The sequence below is a fragment of the Pteropus medius genome, unplaced genomic scaffold (genome assembly GCF_902729225.1).
Source record: "Pteropus medius unplaced genomic scaffold, Ma_sr-lr_union100, whole genome shotgun sequence".
NCBI classification, from domain to species: Eukaryota; Metazoa; Chordata; class Mammalia; order Chiroptera; family Pteropodidae; genus Pteropus; species Pteropus medius.
Window position 1 is genome coordinate 3,381,478 of NW_024344253.1, and position 8,948 is coordinate 3,390,425.

Below are 8,948 nucleotides of genomic sequence, written 5' to 3' on the forward strand. Positions count from 1 at the left end.
GTTTTTCATATTTTGTCATACGTGCACTTTATAAAAATGACGAACTACTGAAGCCAATCTGAATGCTAACCTACTAAAATATCTACATTTCTGAATAATGAATATCAAGATTAGGACAGATACTGAACTTTGGTGGGCTAAGTATGTCATATGATTTGAGGGACAGCACAAGTTCTCTCACCAGTTTACAAATCCCTTCCGCCAGCCCTCTCTGATTTTGTTACAGTTAGATTTATATCATAGCCTCTACATGCCTGACACTTTCTCTAGAACAATCCCTTGAAACTCTAACCAAGCATGGCCTTCTATGTGTGCCCAGAGAACTTTTTTACCACGCCTCTCCTATGGAATATATCTTATTGTTGCAATTATTAATTTACAGACCTCAGATTGCCTGGGTCCAACTCAAGGGTCAATCAGCAGTCACATTCTCTCAATGACATTCTCTAATACCTTCCCTCTAAGAAACAGATAAACACAACTAATTATTCCCAAAGAAGAGATTTTATGAGTAACTTAAGCAAACCAAAAGTAATCTGAAATCGAGTAACCACTACACTAAAAGCTAATGACACTTTTTTCTTTCTGCTCCTTTATAAGGCATTAACCTGGGTGTCCCATGGTGACTGATTGGCGTAGTTGTCTTTTCTTCCAGCCTTTTTTCTAGCTCCCACTCAGTTAAAGTTCAGTTTTAAAGCACATTCCCCATTGGCATGGAACATGCAGAAGGGAAAAGAATCTAACTGGTTGGTCTCTCAAACTACACAGATTACCTGGGAGGGAGGTACAGGGAGCAAAAATAATGAAGATCTTTTATTTAGCACCTATTAATTAGAAAGAATTGTAATTATATATATATTAAATTCATAACCCATAAAATAATCTCATAAGGTAGATATTATAAAACCCACTTTACAGATGATATAGCTGCTGCTCAGAGAAATGAAATCCTTTGCCCAAAATTACACGTGTAATACAAAGCAAAGCTAAGGTTCAAAGCCAAATATGTCTGCTGGAGTATACACAAGAAATTGTAGAGGGTACAAAGATAAAGTAGGCAATCAGTAAGAAAGCCTTTTCACTGAGTACTCTCTGTTAGACAATGAGTCACGGTAGCTGTTACCAAGGTGGCTGTGGACTTAGAAGGAGGAAATATTTAAGAGGTGTTTAGTAGGCATTTAGGAGGTGCCAGATTGGATGTAGAGGTAAGAAAGCAGGAAGTATCAATATTAACTCCTGAGTTTTTGGCCTAAATGCTGAGTGGATGACATCCCTTCTAAGACAGAGGAATTGGAAGAGGGTCATTCAAGGAGTTAAATCATTAGTTTTTGGCGCTGAGACCGAGATACAGAAGAGAGGTCAAGTGGGCAAACTGGACATATTTCATCTCAAAGTAAATGAATAAGTGAGCCATGATTTCCTGGAAAAAGGATGCAAAAATGGACAACTGATATTTGTACATGTTTTTTGGAAACAAGGCATTCGTGTCAAGGAACATTCATTCATGTATCTAATGCAAAATAAAGTTGATTATTTTCAAGTTGGTTTCACTGATGAGCCTTTGGGGATACATTTGGTTCAGGTCACATGTCTCTTTCTCTTCAGTCGCCTCCATCGCCTTAAAACTCTCTCCTTAATGTCCACGTAAGTTCAAATTATAAATAGTTTAACTTGCTTTGTTTTAAAAACTTGCTGATAAATGAAGAGGCACTAATACGACATGAAATATTTTCTCTGAATTAGAGAAGAATTATTCAAATTATGATTAAGGGAAACTTTCAAATTTTGGTAGCAATTATCAGATATCATGTTTCTCTCATTTCATGAATGTTGGGGTAACTTAAGTCCTAACACATAATTATCATCCAATATAAAATATTTTATGTCATTTAAAAATGAGTGAGCTATATAACACTCTTTTTTACCAGTAACCTTTTGAATATCTATTATGCAGCTTTCCAATCTCTTTTCATAAATATATATGAATATGTATATATATATGATATATATCACATTGATAGGATAATGCATTTATTACAATTAATTGAAATTAACTTTTAGTTAATTTGAAATTTTTATCTCTTCTTTATGTTAAAGTTTTACATTACCCCCACCATTGTGTTTATCAATCAAATGGAGAATTTGGTTTAAAAAAAAATGTAGAAATTGTTCTCTTAGACACTCTCTAAAGGAAGGAAAAGGAAAAGGTAAATCGTTGAATAATTTGGGCTTATATGGAATTTTTACTATTCCTTAAGAGGCTCAAAAAAAAAGGCAGTTTCAGTCATTTGAGCTGTCTTAAGAAAATGAATTTTTTTTTAATCCTAAGAATTATCTATATAATAGGATAGCTATTCCACAAAGCTTTAGTGGAATTTCCTCTATTAATTATTCATTTTAAGGTTTCATCCCATACTCAATTTCTTTGCTACCATAAAGTATTCTTTACACACTTGTAGGCAGACAACTCCTGAGATATTCCATGAATTCAAATGTACAAGAATTGTCGATAAACAAGGGAAGCTGTGTTAAAGGCTACTAGCTACTCGACATTTTAAAGAAGTTCCAGCCATTTTCATTAACCCTTATCAGATGCGATAGATGGCAGTCAGATACGGTGCCCCTCCAAATCCTCCACTTGCACCTTCTATTAAGGTTTCACAACTCTAATCATTCATTTAATATTTAATAATTCATTTACAATTTAATTATTCACTTAATATTTTTAGCTAATGGTTTCTTTGTACGTATGATGGAATGGCCATACATGAGATGCGATACTAAAATAGTGAAAAAGACGAAGTCGTTGAACTGAAGCATCAAATGAAAGAGAAACAGATAATGGACAAAGAACTGCCAATGTCAAGTGTAGCTAGCACTGAGAGGCATGCGCAGGGTTCAGCTGGACCAGAAAGTGGTCAGCTCCTCCCGGGGAGTGAAGCATGCTGTTGAAGGATGAGTTACTTTGTGCCAACTTTCAGGAGGGGATATGATGAGATTTTCATTTACAACAGATCAGTTTGTCAGCAATGTGGAAGATGACAGCAGCAGAGAAAAACAGGAGGGAGCCTCCTCCCCCCAGGAGAAAACCCCTTGAAATCACAACTGACATAAAGACAAAGGAAATACTAACTTTAGCTGGAAATATCTTCACAGAATAGGCTGATTAATATGTTAATCTAGTCAACTGAAAAAGCCGGATCTGTATCTTAACGTCTTGGCAGATGCTTGCATTCATCTCCCCTTATGAAGTACTATTTTGTCGAGGCTCATGGAAGGATTATAGGAGAAAAAAAGAAAACAGGCACACTCAAATGATAAGGCATTTGTGTCTCACATCTTTTCAACCACAGGGCCATAACCTGGAGGAATGAGCTTACTCAGCCTGGCCAACTCTCACCAAGGCAGGCAACACAGAGAGCTCATCAGACCTGCACTTGGAAGGTGTCATCAAAACCTAACTGAATTCTAAATCAGTCTTTTGTAAAGATGGAAGTAGCTGTTTGGGATACTTTTGTGCGGATTCATACTGCAGAAAATGAGCATTTTTTGCCAGCTCAAGAAATTCTGCTCTACCCAGACAGCTGTGGGCTACAATAGGGAAATACCAAGGCCTCAAAGCAGCTAATTTCTACATTCACATCACAGTAACAGTCTTATAAGGGATGCTGAATAGGACAAGATGATCTATAAAGTTATTACATGTACATTTCATTTTTCTTCATTTGTTTATCTCCAAATATGATGAGCTATTTGGTAGTGGCGATGGTGGTGGTGTGTGTGGGGATGTGTCCCATGGCTGGTTGTAATGTGGGGATCAGTTAGGTAGTTCAGAAAGACTGGGTGGTGTCATGGAAAGAATCCCACTTTGGGGAGTTGGATGAACCTTGATTGAATCCCACTGCTGTATCTCATCTGTCTAGGAACTAGAGTGATTTCTGGAGCTTCCATTTCCTCATGTGTCAATTGAGAACAATCTACATCTTAGAGTTGATGTTAGGATTAAATGCAGCAATAGATATAAAGGCATACAATAAGAACTCAATAAATGCTGCTTTTCTTCCTGCTACAGATTTTAACTGACAGAAACAATTTACCTTTATTTTCAGAATTGCAGTTTTCAGATTTCATGTCTTTTTCAGTCTTTCACATTTTGTACTTGCAGAACCTAATGTTTGTGCTGACAACTTTTTCCACACTCCCTCACAGGTACCCTGTGACACAAACCTACCCACACATACACATACCCGCACCTCTGAAAACTGGTGTTCCCTTGACATATCTCACACTTTGCCTGCTCTTTTGCTCTCACTGTTCTTTCTGTCCAGAAAGCCCTTCCATCAATCTTCGCCAAGTAAACCTTACTCATTATTCAACAAGCAAATCAGATTTCACCTTTTCAATGAAACCTCCCACATAAGTCTGAACTCATCACTGCTGCCTCCATACTCCCAAGTCACTTTGTCTAATCAGCCGGTGGTGCACTTTAAACATGATGTTCTTGATATTTCTTTCTCTTTTGCAAGACTGTCAGATGTTGAAAGTGAGCCACTGTGTCTTGCTTGCATAGCACAAAATCCAGAGCATTGTAATGGCTATTAAATGGGCATAAAACTGCTTTTAAAAAGTTCGTACTTACATGGAAAGCCACTATATCACACCACATTTATTACTCCTTTATCATAGCTTGGCCATTCAGTTACAGAGAACGTTAACAATATATTTTTCTATCTACATAATATTTCTTTAATTTCCCTTAAGAACAAATAGGACACAGGTAGTTAAACTTAGATGCATTCTATAAACTATATACTCATCAGTGCTACAGTATTCTGTTCTTTAAAGATTTCCTTTAATACTTTTTTGTTGGATCAGTTATGAAAATAAGATAGCATGTATGCATAAATAATTTTTTCATAGTGCCTATGGGTTTCCTTTTCTAACTTCCAAAAGCTCTATTCCAATTTCTGCAGTACTATAGGGGATATGATTTCTTCTATAGTCGCTTATTGAGTAATAATTATTGTAATTATTATAAACTTAGCTAAGTAATCAACATTTATTACAGAAAACAAAACAGACAAGGAATGGCATCCATAATTCCTACCAAGAATAACTAGTCTGAATATTTTGTTATACATCTTTCCAAATATTTTCAGTGTGAAATAATATAAATACAAATTATCAAAAATGGGATTCTGATATACATGCTACTCTATAACCAATTTTTGTCACTTAGTGATAAATCATGAATACATACATTACATGTACATACAACATACAGTATAGGGATTTACCGAAATGCATTTCGCCAATCCCCTATTATTGAAATTTTAGGTAATTTTCTATTTAAAATTTTTTTTTTGATTACAGTGGACATATAATATTATATTAGTTTCAGGTGTAAAACATTATGGTTAGATATTTATACAACTTATGAAGAGATCACTCCAATAAATCCAGTACCATTCTGACATCAAACATAGTTATTATAATATTATTGACTATATTTCTTATGCTGTAATTTTCATCTCCTTGACTATTTTGTGACTACCAATTTGTACTTCTTAATTGCTTCTCCTTTTTCATCCCCCCTCCCATCTAGCAACCATCAAAATGTTCTCTGTATCTATGAGTTTGCTCCTGTTTTGTTTGTTTATTTTGTTCTTCAGATTCTACAATAAGTCAAAGCATACAGCATTTGTCTGTCTAACTTACCCTATTCAGTACAATACCCTCTGGGTCTATCCATGTTGTTGCAGATAGCAAGATTTCATTTTTTTATGGCTGAGTAATATTTCATTATATATTTGTGCCACCTCTTATTTATTCATTTATCCGCCGATAGACACTCAAGTTGCCTCCATATCTTGGCTATGGATTCACATGTCCCTTCAAAGTTATATTTTGGTTTCTTCAGATAAATATCCAGAAGTGGGATTACTGGGTCCTTTTTTGTCTCTTGTTATAGCTTTCATTTTAAAGTCTATTTTGACTGGTATAAACATTGTTCCCCTAGCTTTTTTTTTTTTTTTGGGTTTCATTTTCACCAAATATCTTTTTTAATTTTTTACTTTTTATATATCATATCAATCTGGTAATTCTACTTGAAAGCATATACCTGGTCTTTATTTTGTTGTCATTCAAATTACTATATTAGCTTTTTATTGGAGTATTTAATCCATTTACATTTAAAGTCATTGTTGATAAATATATATTGTCATTTTATTATTCATATTTTTATCTTTCTTCTCTCTCTCCTCCTTCTTCTTCTTCAAAAAGTCCCTTTAATATTTCTTGTAATACTGATTTGGTATTAATGAATTCCTTTAGCTTTTTCTTCTGTGGGAAGCTCTTTACCTGTTCTTTGATTCTAAATATCTTTGATTGTAGGTCCTTGCTTTATATCACTTTGAATATTTCATTCCAATCCCTTCTGTCCTGCAAAGCTTCTATTGAGAAATCAGCTGACAATCTTAGGAGAGCTCCCTTGTAGGTAACTAACTGATTAACTAACTGCTTTTCTCTTGATGCTGTTAAGATTCTGTCTTTAAACTTTAGCATTTGATTGTGATGTGTCTTGGTGTGGGCCTCTTTGGGTTCATCTTGTTTGGGACTCTCTGCACTTCCTGAGCTTGTATGTCTATTTCACCAGGTTAGGGAAGTTTTCCATCATTATTTCTTCAAATAGGTTTACAATTCCTTGCTCTCATTCTTCATCTGGTACCTCTATGATGCAAATATTGGTACATTTGATGTCCCAGAGGCCACTTAAACTATCCTCATTTTTCTTTTGGATTCTTTTTTCTTGTTACTGTTCTGATTGGGTGTTTTCTGCTACCTTATCTTCCAAATTACTGATTCATCTAATCTGTTGATTTCCTCTAATGTATTCTTTATTTCGGTTATTGCATTCTTCATTTTCAACTGGTTCTTTTTTATGCTTTCTATCTCCATTTTTGTGTTTTCTATCTCTTAGTTAAAATTCTCACTGAGTTCATCTATTCTTCCCCTAAGTTCATTAAGCATTCTTATATCCAGTGTTTTGAACTCTGCACCTGGTAGATTGCTTGCCTTCATTTTGTTTAGTTCTTTTTCTGGAGCTTTGTTCTGTTCTTTCATTTGAGACATGTTTCTTTTGTCTCTCCATTTTAGCTGCCTCCCTGTGTTTGTTTCCATGTATCAGGTAGGGTTGCTCTGTCTCTCAGTCTTAGTAGAGTGGACTTATGTAGTAGGTGTCCTGTGGGGCCCAGTGGTGCAGTCTCCCTGATCACCTGTGCCAGATGGTCCAGGTGTATCTCTTGTATGGATTGTGTAGCCAACCTGCTGTAGTTGAGCCTTGGTTGCTGTTTGTGCATCAATAGGAGGGACTGCCCCTCAGGCTCATTGGTTGTGAGGACTGGTCATGACTATAGTGGAGGAGCTCTATTTTTTTTTCTGTCATAAAAAAAAATGTTGCAAGGAATATCCTTATAAACATATCTATGCAATACTTGTTTTATTTCATTTCACCTATACCAGCATTTCATTTTCATTGAGATTCTCATAATAACACAATTTTTTAATTAAATTTGTTAGGGTGACATTGATTAATAAAATTATATAGGTTTCAAGTGTGCAATTCAGTAATGCATCATATGTACATTGCATTGTGTGTTTACTACCCAAAGTCAAATTTCCTTCTGTTACCATATAATTGACCCCTTTATTCTTACCTACCACCCCCTTCAATTTTTAACACATGAACTGCTATTAATTATAAGAACCTTAGCCCTGTTATTAGCATCACAAATGAGATTTTTAAAAATATGTTAAGTATGTGGCATCAGCTCTTAGTCCTTTGTTTTCTTGTAATTAAAAACTATTGGCAGTTATGAGTGTCATAATTAACATCAACAATGCATTTTTAAAACAACTAATTTCAATCGTCTTTATCATCACAATGGATTATAAAAATTATTTAGGTAATGGTAACCTAGAAGTTCATTAATTTTTATCATAAAATGCAGTGTTTACTCAAAATATTTTATCTAATTTTTTGTTTCTATTGATTAACTTTTATATTATAATACAAATTATTTGTAGTATATTATAATATAATACAAATTATTTGTAGTTTTTTAAATATTTGTATCATTGAAATCTCTATAGATGAAATACTCTTGTAATTGTGAATCTGAAACTGTCTGTGTTCTAACCTCTGTCCCTACAAGCAATTGTTTTTACTCTATGATTCTTAATAATGTAAGGTTTCTTGAGAATATAACAATTGTGTTATAACAGAACTGACTTTTTTCCTAGACATGAATTTGCTGAGTGAAGGCTATTCTCATTTTAATACTTTTAATACATAATAATGATTGATCTCTAATGTTGTTCTGAGAACCCAGAAATACATGTTAGGCAGCTAAGGAGGGTGTAGCATCTTAAGTCAGCAAACAAAATATGGCAGAAAGGAAGCACAAAAGTGGGAAACCAATCACTTTCAATTGTGGAAGGGAAAAATATAATCCTCAGGGGAAAATTGCAAAGAGTTTAAATGTCCGAATCATTCCTAATTGTTTTCTCTAAGTAGTAATTATCTAATCGTTTACTATATTTTAGTTTTGTCAAATGCTAAGTCATCTCAATGTATTATAACCTTGTTTTGGTTACATAATTTTCACAGAAGTTATTTTCAAGAAAATCTGAAATGTACCATAAATGAGGACAATTAGAACAGTGAAAGTAGTATATATTAAGTTACATTAAAAAAAAGAAGAAGAAGAAGAAGTAAAATGAATGGTTGGTTGCACAAAGTTTCTAATTTGCATTTACCTAGCATTCTACTTTAACAAAACTCTATCTGAGCTGTCAAATTGAGTAGTATATAAATCCCAAACTGACATTCATTTGCACAATATGACAGAGATGAGTGCAATAATAGAAGGTATAGACATATCTGGTCC

General features: G+C 34.2%; 1 long non-coding RNA gene across 1 annotated transcript in view; it reads right to left on the reverse strand.

Annotated features, from left to right (window-relative positions):
- The window catches only part of LOC120607828 (uncharacterized), a 270,547-nt gene that overhangs the window by 92,252 nt on the left and 169,347 nt on the right, over positions 1-8,948 (reverse strand). The gene's annotated exons all lie outside the window — the stretch shown is intronic.